A 19,403-nucleotide genomic window follows, 5' to 3' on the forward strand; every position below is an offset into this window, starting at 1 on the left:
ATACTTCCCCGTTGCTGCTGGTGTTGCGGTCGGCTACTACTGCCTGACTGCATAACATATAGAATAGAAACAACAGACGGTTATATAAAATCTCATTAAAAAGTCCTTCTGACAATACAACAGCTGTGCTGAAAACAGCTTTCCACATACCTTCTAAGGCTTTTAGTTGAGACCAGGAGTTTTTTGAGGTGTTAATGCAAGTTTCCAAAAGAATTAACTCTCCCTTCATTTTTTTTCTTGTAGTTTGCTGTAATATGTAAAAGTTAAGCACAAGTTCATAGTTATATACAGAGAATACTTGTTAGTATAAGGGGTAGTCACATGAATACGAGACACATGGAAAAAAGTAAGTGAACTTTTTAATGTTTCAAAAGCAGTTGCCATAACTGTTAATTTTATTCCACTGTGAGACATGGAGGTCAACGTCTTCATGGAAAAGTGTTTGCCGTTGCATACGGAATTATGATTGTACCGAGGAGAGCACATCTTCCTAAACAAATTTATGGCCACAAATGTTTTTCTTCAGGGCTCAAAAAATGGATATCTCGTGGGCAAAGATCGGGACTATATTGAGGATGTGTAAGGGCTTCCCAGCAAAACGTATACAGCATACTCGAAACCACCTTGGCAGCATCTAGACATTGAACATGAATGAAGGCAGATGCTTTGGGGTGAATTTCAGCTTACACATAGGAACAGAAAGTTTTTTATTTACAGAAGAACCATCCGAAGTTAGACGGGTAGATTCGTGGATGCACATACAACCTTGGGTACATTTGACAATTATGTTTAGGATCAGAGCTTAAATTTACCTTTCAAAAATATTCAACATGCCCTCCAATGGGCGCTTGACAAACATCCAGACGAAAGTCGAAGTGATCCCATACCTGTGCGAGCACCTGCATTCACTGATCTTGCTGTGGAGTGTCGTAGGTCGACCAATGTTGTTGGAAAGGGTTCATATACGTCGTGTCTTTCAAAATACCCCCACCCCCACCACAATAAAAATACATCGCATATCGTGTTGATAACAGATCGTATTTTTTTATTTCTTATTTTCATAGTCGGCGGAAGAACATTTCCCAGGTGACAGAAACTGTCTACGTTACACATAACTTAACGCCGGACAAGTAAACAGGCCAGCTAACACAGCTAAATTGAGTTGGAAAAAGTTTTCTCATGCGACGAGGCAGCTCCAGTCACGGGACTTGCGTGACGAGTGGCAAGCAAACAACAGCAACAAAAATATTGCAGAAAAACAAAGTAGCCCGAGTGTTTCTCTTGAACGTCAGCTGTTTCACAAAGGAACGTGGCAACATTCTGTCGTTCCCCCAGTGTTGTGTCAAATATCCAAGCATACCGTGTAATTTTAAAGACGTAGTTTGTTTTCCATGTGGAGGACAGTTGGAATAACTGTTTCTCCACAAAAGCTGTTGACATAATTACCATTACGTCAGTCCAGGATGACGTAACAAGTGTGTACAGGTGCCTCTGTCTCATTACGTAATTGGAATATGTATATGTTTTGAGGATCATCTCCCTTAAGGGCAAATAACACAACAATTTTGTCATATGGTGATCATACCTAGAAGCAATCCAAACGTTTGAGTTCTCTATTCAAGAATTAGTAACCATATTATCTTCAGAGAGTCATTATCACGAAATAGGAAATTTGTATGACTCTTTTGCTGAAATTTCTCCTTTGCGCTGATTTTCACACGGGCCTGCCCATTGCTGCAAGTTTTGCGCGAAGGCGTTAAAGAGGAGTTCGACAGTTTACATGAGCAGACTATAATAGTGATTGTTACGGTAATATTTTGGTAGTCTCCACTGAACCATGTGGAAACTATAAAGCAGTGAATCCCCATGGTGTTACAGACCCTTTCCCAATAATAAGCTTGGAAGATTTGTTCTTTTGTTTTAACGTGGTAAATATAGATTGTTAGACAGATTTGACGTTTACTTACAGATATCATTAAACCAAGAATTTCAAGAGTTTTTAGTGAACAACTACCCATTTGGATTATACAAATATCTACGTTTACCATTCGGTATGGCTGGAGCTGTGTCGACTTCTCAAAGATCTTTAAAACAATTTAGTCAGTAACATTCCATGTGTTGCATTTATTTGGATGTCATTGTTACAGATTAAAAAAAGCAACAACATACGGAAAATCTGAAAAAGTTGTTTAAAGCTTTACAAACAGATATATTGAACTGAGACCCAAAAGAGTGCCAAGTCTTTCAATAATCGGACTAATATCTAAGGATTTAATAAATAAATGTGGACTACCTTCCAGGGGGCTACATTTGAAAGCAGTAGACGAAATGTCACAATCCCCGGGAAACCACTGGTCCTCGCGACAGGTTCATCCAAACATGGATTTGGTGCAGTCCTGTCAAAAAAGACCAAAATGGAACAAAGTACTCCACTGCGTATATTTCAGAGACACTGTGCTTCACCAGTGTTAACTGATGAGTAGTTGGAGTGGAGGCTTTACGGTTTACATATGCAGTAATTAAGCTCAATATGTACTTTAACAGGGTGAAATTTCTTCAGTTAATAGACTACAAACTGCTAATTACACTTTTTGTCCCTAGTTCTTCCTTACCAGTTAGAACGACTCAGTGACTATAGAAATGGGCGTTGTTTTGCAGTTCTTAGATATACGCAATCCGTTACCAGCCAAAGAACCGTAACTTTGAAACTGATGTATTGTTTCACGTTCCACGAGGTCCTGTCTCCAAGTTTCACAAGGATGAGGTAGGGCGTTTCAATTAATGCATTCCACTTCGAAAATTACCTACAGAGTTATTAGTTACACCAAGTTTTCAACACCTAGAAAAAGAGAATAACACTTATCGTGCTCTAGAATAAAGTAACTACATAACTGTTTAGTGATTTAGGTGTACATCCAGAACCAAAACTATAGCATGGCGGAACATTTATTGGCAGGCTATAGTCAGGGACATACAGCTAGAACGCCTTATAAAGGCATGCCAGCAGTGCTCAGAGCGCCGGCCGGAGTGGCCGAGCGGTCCTAGGCGCTACAGTCTGGAACCGCGCGACCACTACGGTCGCAGGCTCGAATCCTGCCTCGGGCATGGATGTGTGTGATGTCCTTAGGGTAGTTAGGTTTAAGTTGTTTTAAGTTCTAGGGGACTGATGACTTCAGCAGTTAAGTCCCATGGTGCTCAGAGCCATTTGAACCATTTTGAAGTGCTCAGAGCAGCAATCAGCTACTCATAAGGCATTCTCCTCAAGCACGCAAACGATTGAATCAGGGAACTTTTGCTCGCTGATTTTGTAGGCCTTTCTGTGTAATGTGGTACAATCATTTTAGAAGTTCGAAGTATGTACAAAATTACAATCGCCAACAGAGGAATCGACAGCCAAGGCATCATCTAACATTTTCGCAATAGAAGTCCCATCCAAAGCAATAGTTACGGAAAATGGCCAACATTTGCCTCCACTATTCTTATGTGTTTTTATCCTTCACAAGATAGTCACCACCTACCAACATTTCCTGTTAATTTATAGATAAATGGAAAAACGTAAACGTTCGCAGTGACCTACAGTTCTCAGACGAAAAAGGCGTTGCAATATTTGCTTTCTCACAAAGTTTTACTTTGTAGGTCCACTTCCATTTTCGTGGAATATCAAGCCATAGTTTTAGCTACCCCCCACCACGTAGTCATCTCTGCTATCTGACGCCACAACAGCCTCATGTTTCGCAATTCCATCCACGCTTCGCAGCTGGAAAGATAATTAGGTCACGAGGCTTTGGTGTAGATCGGAGTAGGTTCCCCACAATGGTGGACATAATCTCAGGCAGGCGTACGTATCACGTGACATCTCCAGACTGCCAGCAGTGTCATCATCAGTATGAGAGTGGACAAATGTGCATACAGCTTCCACCTCAGACCGCAGTGGCGTTTCCGTCGGCTCCCAAGTCTCCCAGAGGACCATAGCAGTCACAAAGCCCACTACAACAAGATGCGCCATGGTGCCTCCTGACGGTGGGCGCGGCTTATCACCCTGCCTCATCTCAGAGGACCCCAACGTCTTATCTCCAGACTATGGTCTGCGTCCCAGCAGGCAGTCCCAATAGCCGGCCGCGGTGGTCTCGCGGTTAAGGCGCTCAGTCCGGAACCGCGCGACTGCTACGGTCGCAGGTTCGAATACTGCCTCGGGCATGGATGTGTGTGATGTCCTTAGGTTAGTTAGGTTTAAGTAGTTCTAAGTTCTAGGGGACTGATGACCACAGAAGTTAAGTCCCATAGTGCTCAGAGCCATTTGAACCATTTAGGCAGTCCCAACTTCATGACGATTTTGAGATCAGCAGCCTCTGCTCCAGTGGGAACGACCAGCAGCCCTCAACGATAATAGTTGGCCTCTCACAAAAAGACCTTCACATCCCAATAAATACAGATATGACAAGCCGAGACCCCAGATAATCATACACTGTCGAGGCCACTACCATGGCAACAACAGCTTACAGTACCAAGGCAGCATAGGATGTGCCTTGACTCAGCAGGGTATGCTGTGGAGTGGACTCTGACAGACTAGAGGTGTCTGATCTGGACCGTTTCACCAGCAACCTTTTGTCCGAACACCGAATCGAAACGGCACCCCCATCTCAAGCACCAACTGTTCAAGAGTGGCAACACCAGTCAAGCTGTATCTGGCGCAACGTTGAGCATACTACCCATACTTGCCAGGTATGTGGGGCTGGGAGAGGGGACCAGATAATGTGGCTTGAAGACTGTAGACGTAGATGTAGGTTTAGCGTTGCCATGTGGAGTTGGAAATCGTTACCAACAATGATCCCCACACAGTTGAATCATATATCTACTTAGCCAGCAGTAGGCTCTACAGTCCTCCAAAAAGTTGCATTTGATACCAGCCCTGTAATTCTAGGCCGGTCGGAGTGGCCGAGCGGTTCTAGCCGCTACAATCTGGAACCGCGCGACCGCTATGGTCTCAGGTCCGAATGCTGCCTCGGGCATGGATGTGTGTGATGTCCTTAGGTTAGTTAGGTTTGTGTATTTCTAAGTTCTAGGGGACTGATGACCTCAGAAGTTAGGTCCCATAGCGCTTAGAGCCATTTGAACCATTTTTGTACACTCCTGGAAATTGAAATAAGAACACCGTGAATTCATTGTCCCAGGAAGGGGAAACTTTATTGACACATTCCTGGGGTCAGATACATCACATGATCACACTGACAGAACCACAGGCACATAGACACAGGCAACAGAGCATGCACAATGTCGGCACTAGTACAGTGTATATCCACCTTTCGCAGCAATGCAGGCTGCTATTCTCCCATCGAGACGATCGTAGAGATGCTGGATGTAGTCCTGTGGAACGGCTTGCCATGCCATTTCCACCTGGCGCCTCAGTTGGACCAGCGTTCGTGCTGGACGTGCAGACCGCGTGAGACGACGCTTCATCCAGTCCCAAACATGCTCAATGGGGGAGAGATCCGGAGATCTTGCTGGCCAGGGTAGTTGACTTACACCTTCTAGAGCACGTTGGGTGGCACGGGATACATGCGGACGTGCATTGTCCTGTTGGAACAGCAAGTTGCCTTGCCGGTCTAGGAATGGTAGAACGATGGGTTCGATGACGGTTTGGATGTACCGTGCACTATTCAGTGTCCCCTCGACGATCACCAGTGGTGTACGGCCAGTGTAGGAGATCGCTCCCCACACCATGATGCCGGGTGTTGGCTCTGTGTGCCTCGGTCGTATGCAGTACTGATTGTGGCGCTCACCTGCACGGCGCCAAACACGCATACGACCACCATTGGCACCAAGGCAGAAGCGACTCTCATCGCTGAAGACGACACGTCTCCATTCGTCCCTCCATTCACGCCTGTCGCGACACCACTGGAGGCGGGCTGCACGATGTTGGGGCGTGAGCGGAAGACGGCCTAACGGTGTGCGGGACCGTAGCCCAGCTTCATGGAGACGGTTGCGAATGGTCCTCGCCGATACTCCAGGAGCAACAGTGTCCCTAATTTGCTGGGAAGTGGCGGTGCGGTCCCCTACGGCACTGCGTAGGATCCTACGGTCTTGGCGTGCATCCGTGCGTCGCTGCGGTCCAGTCCCAGGTCGACGGGCACGTGCACCTTCCGCCGACCACTGGCGACAACATCGATGTACTGTGGAGACCTCACGCCCCACGTGTTGAGCAATTCGGCGGTACGTCCACCCGGCCTCCCGCATGCCCACTATACGCCCTCGCTCAAAGTCCGTCAACTGTACATACGGTTCACGTCCACTCTGTCGCGGCATGCTACCAGTGTTAAAGACTGCGATGGAGCTCCGTATGCCACGGCAAACTGGCTGACACTGACGGCGGCGGTGCACAAATGCTGCGCAGCTAGCACCATTCGACGGCCAACACCGCGGTTCCTGGTGTGTCCGCTGTGCCGTGCGTGTGATCATTGCTTGTACAGCCCTCTCGCAGTGTCCGGAGCAAGTATGGTGGGTCTGACACACCGGTGTCAATGTGTTCTTTTTTCCATTTCCAGGAGTGTAATTCTAGGGAAATGTCATGGTGACCATTCAACATACATTCGCAAAGGATAAATCGGCGTCCACCTCCCAACTCAAGCAGAAACCGTTGTGTAACTCAATGGCTGTGTCAGTTCTACCTGGTGTAATGTGGCTACAGAATTGCAAGTAGGCAGAGAGACCCATTGTTGTACCATCACACGAATGCAGAAGAATCACTGCATATCGTCACTATATGCATATCGTGTCTATGAGTATGTGAACGGAGCCATTGAAAGTTGAAAAACTACGTAAAACTAATCCCAAGTAAGGCACTGGATGAACCCTCAGTAAGTGTAGACTATCTCCAAAGAAGGCAGCTTAAAAAAGTCTCGTTCGACCAATACCAATAGTGCTCATAAGTTTGGGACAAGCACAAGATAGAGCTGACTGAGGAAACGTAGAAGATCTAAGGAACAGCAGCGAGTTTCGTTACAGGTTCATTTAGTCAGCGCAAAAGTGTCCCTGAGATGGTAAGTCAACTCCAGCGGAGGGCATAGCAGGGGAGACTTTCTGCGTCATGGTGTATTTGCTGCTGAAATTACGACATTATACGTTCATAACAAAGTCAACTAATATATGGCATTCACATACATATATCTCTCGAGAAGACCATGAAGGTAAAATTTGAGAGATCCAAGATAACACAGAGGCTTAGCACCAGTCGATCTTCCAGTAGAGCATTCGCGACTGGAATGGTAAAGGGAGATGTGACAGTGGCCACAAAGTACAATCTGCGACACATCATCAGGTAGCTTAGTGAGTATAGTTGTAGATCCAGGTTCTGTGTTACCATACGGCCATTGTTAATTGTGTTATATTGTGACAACTTGACAGATCTTTATAAATTTCATAGCAGAGACGAATTCTTCGTGTCACTTACGTACGAGAGACACCCGCCAGGGTAGCCGAGAGCGCTAACGCGCTGCTTCCTGGACTCGTGTAGGCGCGCCGGCGCGGATCGAATCCGCCCGGCGGATTGACGACGAGAGCCGGTGTGACGGCCAGCCTGGATATGGTTTTTAGGCGGTTTTGCACATCCCACTAGGTGAATACCGGGCTGGTCCCGACGTTCCACCTCAGTTGCACAGCTCGCAGACATCTGAAGACATTAACACTATTTCCTGGATTCCACTTGACACAGACAGTTGGGGTACACTAATTCCATCCAGAGGGGTACAGGGTGGCGGCAGGAAGGGCATCCGGCCACCCTTAAAATTAACATGCCAAAACCGATTAACCATGGCCGACCCTGCGTAAACGCGGGACAAGACGCAAGCGATAGATAGAAACTTGCGTACGAGAGTCGTTCAACAAGTGATGCAACAGGAATATTCGAACTTCAGCCGCTATAGTTTCATGAAGTTCCCATGGGTGGCGGCGCCATTACATAGCCTTTAAAATGGTGTCTGTAATAATGGAGGTGCGTTCCAAGCAGAGAGCTGTCATTGAGTTTCTTTGGCGGAAAACCAGAGCATCGTTGATATTCACAGGCGCTTGCAGAATGTCTATGGAGACCTGGCAGTGAACAAAAGCTGGTGAGCCGGTGATTGAGGCGTCTGCCATCATCGCAACAAGGTCGCACAAACCTACCCGATTTCCCGCGTGCCGGCCGGGCGCACGCAGCTGCGACACCTGCAGTCTTGGAACGTGTGGACTCCATTATTCGTTTCCACAAAAATGCAAAATAACTTCTCCTTCGCCTTGACAGCACAACGCCTTACACAAGGCTGCGCACACGAGAGTAGTTCACAGAACTTCATTGAACTGTTCTTCCTCATTCACCCTACGTCATATATTCCGACTTCAATCTGTTTGGCCCATTGAAGGATGCACTTCGCCGGCAGCAGTACGTGGCTGATGGAAAGGTTATAGATGCAGCAAGACGCTGGCTCCGATGTCAACCAGCAGAGTGGTACCGTGCGGGCGTACAGGGTCTCCTGGTAAGGTGTTGTAAGGCCGTCCCACTGAAGTGTTTTGTAGTAAAAAGAGTGGGAAATAATATGGTATATTGGAATCCTGAACAAAATCAACCTGCTTTCAGAAAATAATGTTACATGAATGCGTGGGGCCATGTCCGACAGAACAGAAACCACGCATTCACGTAATTGATAAGCCTAACTGGGCAATGGATCCACCTTCTTCAGCGCAGATGCACAAACACGTCCGATCTCCTATAGAAATCTCCGATTAGCGAACTGGAGTATAATGGACAGGGACTGCGAATAGGTAGCGCTCTGTGGGACTGCGGATCGGCCGTGTGGTGTGCCGAGATAATCCGTGGAGGTGCGATAACGCTGTAAGCCGGATGGCGCAGTGGTTACCGCACCTGCCTAGTGATCAGGAAACCTGGTTTCGAATCCCGGTCCCGTTCACGTTTTCGCTCGTCGTCACTGATTCTGCTTAATGTCCCGCTGCAGCTGACAGCAGTGATCCTCCTTCAGTCTACATAGAAAAAAAGTGTTGCATTACATATTGCACGTCCCCCGTATTTCAGACTCTGCAGTACAGCAGTAATTAAGACAGTAGCTTTGTGATCGTAAGTTTTAGGGTTTAGTGCTTAATTTTTGCGACTAAATTCCCTTGTCTTCGACGAAATTTTCAGTATGGTTGTCGCTGAAGTTGAGATACTGAGTAAGTATTTTTTTTAACTAAGAAACTTTAAATACATATTCACCATTTAGCAAGCAGTCAACATGATAAGAATTTCAGAAGGAATTAATTCTCTGAGTGATATGATTCTTCTGTGGAATATTTGTAATTGCACGTATATGGAATTAGAGTAGCTCGCCTGTTCTTATATGCATTTCTGTCTGTGGTGTAAATTGAAGGTGCAGGAGGGAGAAAAGGAAGCAACTGAAAGATATGAACTGCATCGGGACTTTATGAGTAATCAGCGGCGATGAGTGGAAATGAGTGCCAGACAAGGGCTCGAAACCTGGATCTCCCGCTTACTAGGCACTTGCATTAACCACTGCACCACCTGGACACAGTGCTGATCGCAAATGCGCGGACTGTTTAGCGACGCTCCTCGACCGACTCACACTCCATCCAGCGTCACCTCTGTGTCCAGGTGGCGCAATGGTTAACGCTATTAAGTGGATGATCCCGACTTCGAGGCCCGGTCTGGCACATATTTTCACTCATCGCCGCTGATACCGCATAAAGTCCCGATGGAACTGATATCACCAGTTCCTTCCCTTTTCTTTCCTTTCTGCCCCCTCCACCTTCAGTTTACATAATATGTATCACAGCTGCGGATTCCGCGTGGTGTCTGTTCTTTCGCACATGTCCGAAAGAGCAGACACTACGCATTCATATAATTTCTTTTTCTATATCAGTGTAAATAATCTTCACTTTTATGATTTCTCGATTTACTTTCCTCTTAAAACCATTTATGGAAGTCAAAATCCGGCACCCTGTTCTTTTTCCTATTGAAAGGGCACTATAAAGTATTCACCGATTTTATGACAGGCCTGTGATAAATCACTACAAGTGGAAGCAGGAGACAAGGAAAGAATACATTTCGCCTGACATTAAAGTGGCCATAGGCTATCCTGTCTGATCGCTACTGTATCTGTAGAAGCAATCCATATGTTTTTGGTCAGCAAGGTCAACAGTAGAGCATAGAGGACAAGGCAGGGTTCTGATCCAAGCATTGTCAACATTTCAATCGAACGAGAGAGAGAGTTTGCAGATTCTGGGAGAAGTATTGGAAAACTAATCGTCACTCTGGAATTCTTTTGAAGCGAACCTCTTTTGGCATATGATTGTGTTTTTGACATGGAAATAAGGAATGTTACTGAAGACCAATGACACTTTTTAGAAAATAATTCGACTTTCTTCTTCATGTCTACATATTTATTTCTCAACAGAGTCATCCTGTCAACGAAGACATTTCTCCCAACGAGAGACCACTTTGTTGATACCATCACTGCAGAATGGCCAACATTGTTGACAGAGCCACAACCTCACCTCTGCTTGCACCGCTTCATCACTATCAAAGTCCTCGAAAGCGTTATTTAAGTTCTGGAAATATTTGAAAATCAGATAGGACCAAGTCGGGTCTATATGAATGATTATCGATGACAGTGAACCTAAGGTGTCGAATTGTTCCAGATCTTCCGGCGCTCGTGTTTGGTTTGGCATTGTCACGCTGAAAGGGAGGGTGCTCTATGTGTGGACTAACTCTTCGAATTCGTAACTCGATTACAGCACGCTGTCTTTCACGCACTGACACAGTTACGTTACACACCGCCATGTTGCACGCTAAAATTCGGCGCTCTCTCGTGGTAGGGGGCTGCAAATAAGTAGACGTGATGCATAAATATGTACAGTGCTAATAACGTGGTTTTGTTTAAAAAGCTTTAAGATTTTTCACATCGAAAATCGGAAGTATCACTTTTCAATGCGTCCTCGTAGATATCTTACTGCAACAATATTTGCTGGTTTGCCTGATGTGGGAACAACTTCAGCATCAGCTGGAAGGTCGCTCTGGAATTTGGTTGTCAGCATGGGCGATGAGAAACAGAGTAATTGGTACTAGATGACTGAAGCAGATCGCCTGGGCTACAGAAATGCACACAGCTTCCGCCGTCTGACATGCCAGGCATGCTGCGTGAAAAACGCTGTGGCGCTCGACAAAAACGCACTAAGCGCACCGTCCTCACGCTACGTAGCTAAGTGATCAGAACGTATGACTGCTCTGCGGTTTATCTGGATTTAATTCACAGTACTACCAGGGATACTTCCTTAGTAGAAAGACTGGAACATGGTGGAACGAGGCTTCGTGATGCCTAATTGAGTGAGAAGTAGCGATTCTTAAGTCGAGGAAGCTGACAACGGCAGGGAAAACGGTGTGGTGACCCCATGATACACCATACGGCATTCTAATGACGCCATTGAAAGAGGATAGCACGGCGGCCGGTCGGTACTAAATGGCCTGAGAGGAACGGGACGCAGAGCTGCTAACTGTACCGTCTGTGATGAAATGTGCTAATGCACGTTACCGAAAGTGCTCCTGTCAACGTTCCTAGCTAACCCCTATAAAAATTCCCATTAATAGAATTGGCGTATTATTATTTTTAAATATTATTGTTTGTTTGGAAGATGGTACGTTTTTTCGTTTAAACACTTCAAAGGAAGGTATTAAATAATTTATTAAGGGGTCAGTCCCATCAGTTCATCCGTGATCTCAACTGAATAACTGATGAAGTAAAAAAAGCGATTATAATGCACTTTAAAAACATTACCGAGGAATACTTACACAATCGTTTTATTTCTTATTGATTTCAGGTGCTGTGTTGAAGGTGTAAGCCTAGAGTCGAATCGCTGCTATCGAAACTTGCAGTCATGAAAACGAATCGGCATTGCTTTTATAGCATATGTTCTCACGCTACACGTCCAGCCTTTCGTACGAAATAATTGCGTTGGTTGATATATTTTTGTTGAAAAATGATTGTGACCGCAAGCAGTTTCAGTCTTAAAACTCTTAAAAAAAAACTGACAAAATCAGCAGTCGCGATTTATTGAAAGACGTATTCGCGTGTATTGATCGTGTTGCGTAATACTAGCCCTGTCGCGGCGGTTGAAAGAGAGGAGCATTTATTTTAGCCTCGAAATCTCTAGATTGGGAGAGAAATGTGCGGTCTGGAAGTGAGAGAAGACTCTGATGAGTTTTAAGCGGAAACTGGTTACTTGCTAACGAATCGAATTACATCTCCATGTAAACTATGACTCCTTAGTGGTTTACCGTATTTCCTTTCGAGTAGTGCACTTATTTTACTACGTTATCAGCCAGGAATGCTGAGAGTGTGAACACTGCTGCCAGGCTAGGACTTTTGATATAGGAATATACTACTTATTCTGCTGTGTGACTGATTTTGTTTCGAGTATGAATCTGGTCTTGGATTACGTGTTACGAACATCTCAGTATACACTCCTGGAAATGGAAAAAAGAACACATTGACACCGGTGTGTCAGACCCACCATACTTGCTCCGGACACTGCGAGAGGGCTGTACAAGCAATGATCACACGCACGGCACAGCGGACACACCAGGAACCGCGGTGTTGGCCGTCGAATGGCGCTAGCTGCGCAGCATTTGTGCACCGCCGCCGTCAGTGTCAGCCAGTTTGCCGTGGCATACGGAGCTCCATCGCAGTCTTTAACACTGGTAGCATGCCGCGACAGCGTGGACGTGAACCGTATGTGCAGTTGACGGACTTTGAGCGAGGGCGTATAGTCGGCATGCGGGAGGCCGGGTGGACGTACCGCCGAATTGCTCAACACGTGGGGCGTGAGGTCTCCACAGTACATCGATGTTGTCGCCAGTGGTCGGCGGAAGGTGCACGTGCCCGTCGACCTGGGACCGGACCGCAGCGACGCACGGATGCACGCCAAGACCGTAGGATCCTATGCAGTGCCGTAGGGGACCGCACCGCCACTTCCCAGCAAATTAGGGACACTGTTGCTCCTGGGGTATCGGCGAGGACCATTCGCAACCGTCTCCATGAAGCTGGGCTACGGTCCCGCACACCATTAGGCCGTCTTCCGCTCACGCCCCAACATCGTGCAGCCCGCCTCCAGTGGTGTCGCGACAGGCGTGAATGGAGGGACGAATGGAGACGTGTCGTCTTCAGCGATGAGAGTCGCTTCTGCCTTGGTGCCAATGATGGTCGTATGCGTGTTTGGCGCCGTGCAGGTGAGCGCCACAATCAGGACTGCATACGACCGAGGCACACAGGGCCAACACCCGGCATCATGGTGTGGGGAGCGATCTCCTACACTGGCCGTACACCACTGGTGATCGTCGAGGGGACACTGAATAGTGCACGGTACATCCAAACCGTCATCGAACCCATCGTTCTACCATTCCTAGACCGGCAAGGGAACTTGCTGTTCCAACAGGACAATGCACGTCCGCATGTATCCCGTGCCACCCAACGTGCTCTAGAAGGTGTAAGTCAACTACCCTGGCCAGCAAGATCTCCGGATCTGTCCCCCATGGAGCATGTTTGGGACTGGATGAAGCGTCGTCTCACGCGGTCTGCACGTCCAGCACGAACGCTGGTCCAACTGAGGCGCCAGGTGGAAATGGCATGGCAAGCCGTTCCACAGGACTACATCCAGCATCTCTACGATCGTCTCCATGGGAGAATAGCAGCCTGCATTGCTGCGAAAGGTGGATATACACTGTACTAGTGCCGACATTGTGCATGCTCTGTTGTCTGTGTCTATGTGCCTGTGATTCTGTCAGTGTGATCATGTGATGTATCTGACCCCAGGAATGTGTCAATAAAGTTTCCCCTTCCTGGGACAATGAATTCACGGTGTTCTTATTTCAATTTCCAGGAGTGTATTTGAGAACGGTGACTGGGTGTCTAGGATTCGAGCGAATTTACGTGCTCCGAGAAAGTGCTTGTATACTGCGGTTGTTAAATATTCTGACCAACTTACCAATACTGAGTGTGTGGAGTAAATTTTCCTCATGGCAACTGTGAGCGGTGTGTGCTAAGAAAATCTCAACAGTAGCACGCTAAGGCGTATAACTAGTTCGTTTCAAAGTGCATTAGTTTAATTAGTTTTTATGATTTAGCTTTGCTACGGGTAATTGCGTTGTTAACAATTAACAAATGCAAGTAACGTAAACAGCTCCTCCTAGCTGAAATGTGTAATAAAGTTTCCGCTACAGGAATTGTTTACACAAAGTGCCTTTCAAGAAAGACGCTACGTGTAATACACCGTTCAAAGCAACATTCTCTACGGAAACACACACAACAGTAAACAGTCATACGTTTGCCTAAGTGAGAGCAGTAGCTAGCGTTGTAGATCACAGGCGATAGCTGTGATTCGATGGAAACACCTCAACGATGCAGCAAGTGGTGCTCAGAATCCTCTCAGTACATGGCAGAAGAGCCTATATTTTGTATCCAGTGTCGCCCCAATCCATCCTACTTGGTGTGTGTGCTACAGGTTGGCGCAGATAGAAGTAGCCCGTGTAAGTATAAAGGAAATGCAATGAAATTACAGAAACGAAGGGCTCAGATGGACTTACCATTCATTTACAATGAAAAAGACAGTGAATAATACATTTATAGAAGATGCTGAAAATGACCCCCTGCAACATCAAAGCACAGCTGTGCACGTGTAAGCATATTCAGATACACGAGGCGTAGAGTTCGGACATCGATGGCGGCAATTTCACGGCTAAGGTTGTCTTTCAGTTCCTGTTTATTGTGTGGATATATTTCGTAGACCTTGCTCTCTAAGTGACCTCACAGGAAAAGTCACATGTGGTTAGATCAGGCGAACGTGGTGGCCATAAATTTTTGTCAACAGTTCGTCCCTCAGTAAGGACATCATGGAGTCGTTCCAGGGCTACCTTACAAGTGTAGCACGTTGCCCTATTTTGCAGGAAGAAGCAGCATTATCTTTCACGTTCAGTGAGTTTAGAACAAAGTGGATAAAAAATTTCCATATGTGCAACCGAGTTGAGGGTAGTGTCAAAAAATATCGGTCCGATTATGCCCGTAACACCGCACTAAACGCAGATTTTTTTCATCAAGGAGCTGTTGAACACGCTGTTAGGGTTCTTCATTGCCCTGTACCTCGTGTTCTGCAAATTCATATGACCGGGAAGATGATACAACGCTTCATCACTCATGATGAAATGGAAAGGGTCTAACAAACTATCGTTGGTGCTATTCAACAGCCAGGTGCAGTAATCTACACGTTTCTGACTATCATCTGCCCATAATTACTGCACAACAGTCACGCAATATGGCTTCAAATTAATAGTTTTCAATATCCGCTGGCAACTCCTCTTACTTACTTGCACCTTTTGGGCCAGTTTGGGCGTATCCTTCTTTGTGCTCTGAATAATTCTTCGGCGAATGTCGCAATAACTTCTGGTATGCGAAATGAAGAAATTCTTTGTCGTTTTACATTTTGCATCCGTAGGGTGCAAATTTTTACACAGACTCTGTAGTGCTCTCTTTTCTGGCAGTCCTCTGTCCGTATACTTGACCCCGAAATTTTCTTGCGCTCCCTTAATCGAACCTGTTTTCACATATGCTTCCACAATTTAAATTCTTTCAGCTATCGAGAAAGTCACTTTGTAATCACAAATAGAAACGTTCAAAAAATGGCTCTGAGCACTATGGGACTTAACTTCTGAGGTCATCAGTCCCCTAGAACTTAGAACAACTGAAACCTGACTAACCTAAGGACATCACACACATCCATGCCCGAGGCAGGATTCGAACCTGCGACCGTAGCGGTCGCGCGGTTCCAGACTGTAGCGCCTAGAACCGCTCGGCCACTCTCGCCGGCAAACAGAAATGTCTAACTTCGCTGATGACACAACTGGAAATGCTGGAAGAAGAATTCTGAAAATCGATTATTGCATAAAACTGTCCACTGTTGTAGCTGTTTACTCTGTTTCAGAAGTCGAAATACTGCATTCGCATTCAAAGGGGAGGCGGGCTACTTTTAACTGCTTCATCTTGTACGAGGGTTGTAACTTTAATAGTGGCAACTATTTATTTACAGCTCGTACAAAATAGATACGTGTTTCAAAGTTTTACTGACCTTCAAACTAGTCACCAGCATTGTGTATAACCCGTTGCCAGCGATATGGAAGTCATAGGATACTCTTAGCAGTGCCAGTTGTGTTGACTGTTCGAGCGGCTCGGTCTATTACCCGACGAATTTGTAGCAGTTCTTAAGCGAATTCCGTGAAGTGTTTCCTTCAGTTTAGAAATCGAGTTGAACTTACAAGGGCTTAAGTCAGCGGAGTGCAGTAAATGGTATAGCACTTAGCAGCCCAATCAGTCAGAAACATCAGTAACAGCTTGCACTGCACGTGCTTGAGCATTGTCGTGCAAAATGATGGTCAAGTCCTGCAGAAAGTGTCATCACTTCCGTATCTATGCTGTTCATTTTGGGAACACAACCTACGACCAGCTCAGAGACAGAAGTGATGACACTTTCTGCAGGACTTGACCATCATTTTGCACTACAATGCTCAAGCACGTGCAGTGCAAGCTGTTACTGATGTTTCTGACTGATGGGGCTGCTAAGTGCTATACCATTTACTGCACTCCCCTGACTTAGCCCTTGTAAGTTCAACTCGATTTCTAAACTGAAGGAAACACTTCACGGCACTCGCTTCAGAACTGCTACAAATTCGTCGGGTAATAGACCGAGCCGCCCGAACTGTCAACACAACTGGCACTGCTAAGAGTATCCTACGATTTCCACATCGCTGGCAACAGGTTAAACCCAATGCTGGTGACTACTCTGAAGGTTAGTAAAACTTTGAAACACGTATCTATTTTGTACGAGCTGTAAATACATAGTTGCCACTATTAAAGTTACAACCCTCGTATAATTGTGGTGCTGAAGTAATATATATGGTCTTCCACATGTACGACAGATTCTTGCGAGCATGTTCAAAAATACTATATTTTATTAACTCCGTACTGCAGGAACAGAATTCATATACCCACAATCTGAGGCCTCTAGTTTGTCGAAAACTGAAGACCGCTCAGTGGCCCTCCTACCACCCGCCCAGTCCATGGAATATGCCAAAATTTCTGTGTAAACAGGTCAACACGTGTTGTATGCTCCAGCACCAGAACAACAATGTGCCCAATATCGTATGGGCTTTGCTCCCTTCGAACTGGTTTCTACTGTTTCAACATACACATCTCTAGCGTAGCAGAATGTCCGGAAAAACCGATGTGTTGCAATAAGACAAATATATGTCTCAGAGAAGGATGATTCTGCCATCTTCTAACTCACTCGCTGACAGAATTTGCGCCTCGCGGGATTATCCGAGCGGTCTCACACGCTGCAGTCATGGACTGTGCAGCTGGTCCCGGCGGAGGTTCCAGTCCTTCTTCGGGCATGGGTGTGTGTGTTTTTCCTCAGGATAATTTAGGTTAAGTAGTGTGTAAGCTTAGGGACTGATGACCTTAGCAGTTATGTCCCCATAAGATTTCGCACACATTTGAACATTTTTTGAACAGAAATTGCTAACGTTGCTTTCACGTGTACATGTTTTTAGAAAACTATTTACTAAACGAAACTGCCGTAATGATATTTTTGGACACCGACCAAGGGTCTGCTGGACCAACGTGGGCGCCACATTTCTGTATCTTAATCATTTACTGAAATATCGTGCTCTGTACATCATCTGAGTTCTGAATCACTCGGGTTGCGTGTTGTGAAGAATGTAATGGTTCAATAAACTGAACAGGTCAAATTCTTTGGGTATTCGCTGTCTTAGAATGAATTGTTATCTACAAATAAAGTTTCCATTTACTTAACACTGATGTATATGGAACACCTTATACCGCCTGTAGATTTTTCAGCACTAATGGCTACTTTGTGAAAGGACAATCAACCATTAACAAGTACTCATTCTCTGCGGACAGATTTGGAACTGATGCACTGCTTTCATTGTCAGCACTTGTTGTGTTCGTATTTCGATAATTTGATGCATTTGAGGTTTCCCGTAGTAGTGGTACCCACAACCTTAAATTGATGAATCTTCTTGTTACCGGATGACTTCTTAACATGATCATTGCTTACCTCTGTAAATAAATGAGTACAGTAAGTGTTCGTTTCATCCAAAATACGGTGGTCATTGAAGCGAATGACATGATTTCCGCCACTTAAATTATGCTCCATGACTGCAGAATTGTTCATTATCATAACACTAGGAGATGGTTCAAATGGCTCTGAGCACTATGCGACTTAACTTCTGAGGTCATCAGTCGCCTAGAACTTAGAACTAATTAAACCTAACTAACCTAAGGACATCACACACATCCATGCCCGAGGCAGGATTCGAACCTGCGACCGTAGCGGTCGCTCGGTTCCAGACTGTAGCGCCCAGAACCGCACGGCCACTCCGGCCGGCTAATACTACGAGAATAGTTCGGCTTTCATCGCCAAGTTTTGGAAGGTTTTCATATCAAGATTGTATGAAACCTGTTTTATTTCCTTTAGCGTACTACTAAAAGTTTACCCACCATAGAAGTGGATTTTGATGCTCTGGTTGTAATCTAAACAGAAATTCTGGTCAAATACTTTTATGAGTATTTGATTAAAACTTCACCAATGTCGTATGCCAAAAAGGTAACAAAATCAATTTTTAGTAGTAACAAGAATGTTTTTTATGAAAAATATTAGTGCAGTGATTCACAACGTTGAAACTGTTTCTCGTAATTCATAAAATCTAAATCAGAAGTCATAAAGACTTTCTACATTGACAAATGCAGTGAAACAGAAGATACGGTATCTTATTTTTTTCTTTTCCTTTGTTTCAGATCCATCCACATCTGCGTAGAAGAGACAACTTTTGTGAGTACCACAGACGATAGCTTTAATGTTTCTTCTGAAGCCATGATCCATTTTAAGCGTGGTGTCTATTCAGAAACTACAAAAATTATTTTTGACGTCTGGTTTTGAATGATCTTCAAAGTCCTGTATTTCCAAGGAAGTAATATCCGCATGAATGAAAACCGTGGTACGTTGTGTAACGACTGACTTAATAAGTGACATCAAGTTATTAGGTGAGTCACATTTTAGATGTACTTTAAACATCTATTTATGATTATTTAAAATTCTAGAAATTTAACATCTGAATCAGGTATAGTAACCATGGAGTAAAAATAGTGTTGCTGTCGTCTAGTTTGATGCGGTAATACGGTACTGAACATTACTTACGTAGTCATATCTATGTCCTAAAGAGAAATATTTGTGCACCATATGAGTAAAACACTGGATTTTAGCGTATATCAATGCAACTTGATCAAGAAGATCAGACA

The 19,403-nt window shown here is 45.2% G+C and overlaps 1 protein-coding gene across 1 annotated transcript in view; it reads left to right on the forward strand.

The window, feature by feature from the left end:
* Positions 1–19,403, forward strand: part of LOC124723121 (GTP-binding protein Di-Ras2) — an 857,802-nt gene that overhangs the window by 454,826 nt on the left and 383,573 nt on the right. Inside the window, exon 4 of the mRNA XM_047248304.1 lies at positions 18,903–18,936. The gene's annotated coding sequence lies outside the window, so the exon portion shown is untranslated. The remainder of the gene's footprint in view (positions 1–18,902; positions 18,937–19,403) is intronic.

Source organism: Schistocerca piceifrons, chromosome X (assembly GCF_021461385.2).
Source record: "Schistocerca piceifrons isolate TAMUIC-IGC-003096 chromosome X, iqSchPice1.1, whole genome shotgun sequence".
Taxonomy (NCBI): domain Eukaryota; kingdom Metazoa; phylum Arthropoda; class Insecta; order Orthoptera; family Acrididae; genus Schistocerca; species Schistocerca piceifrons.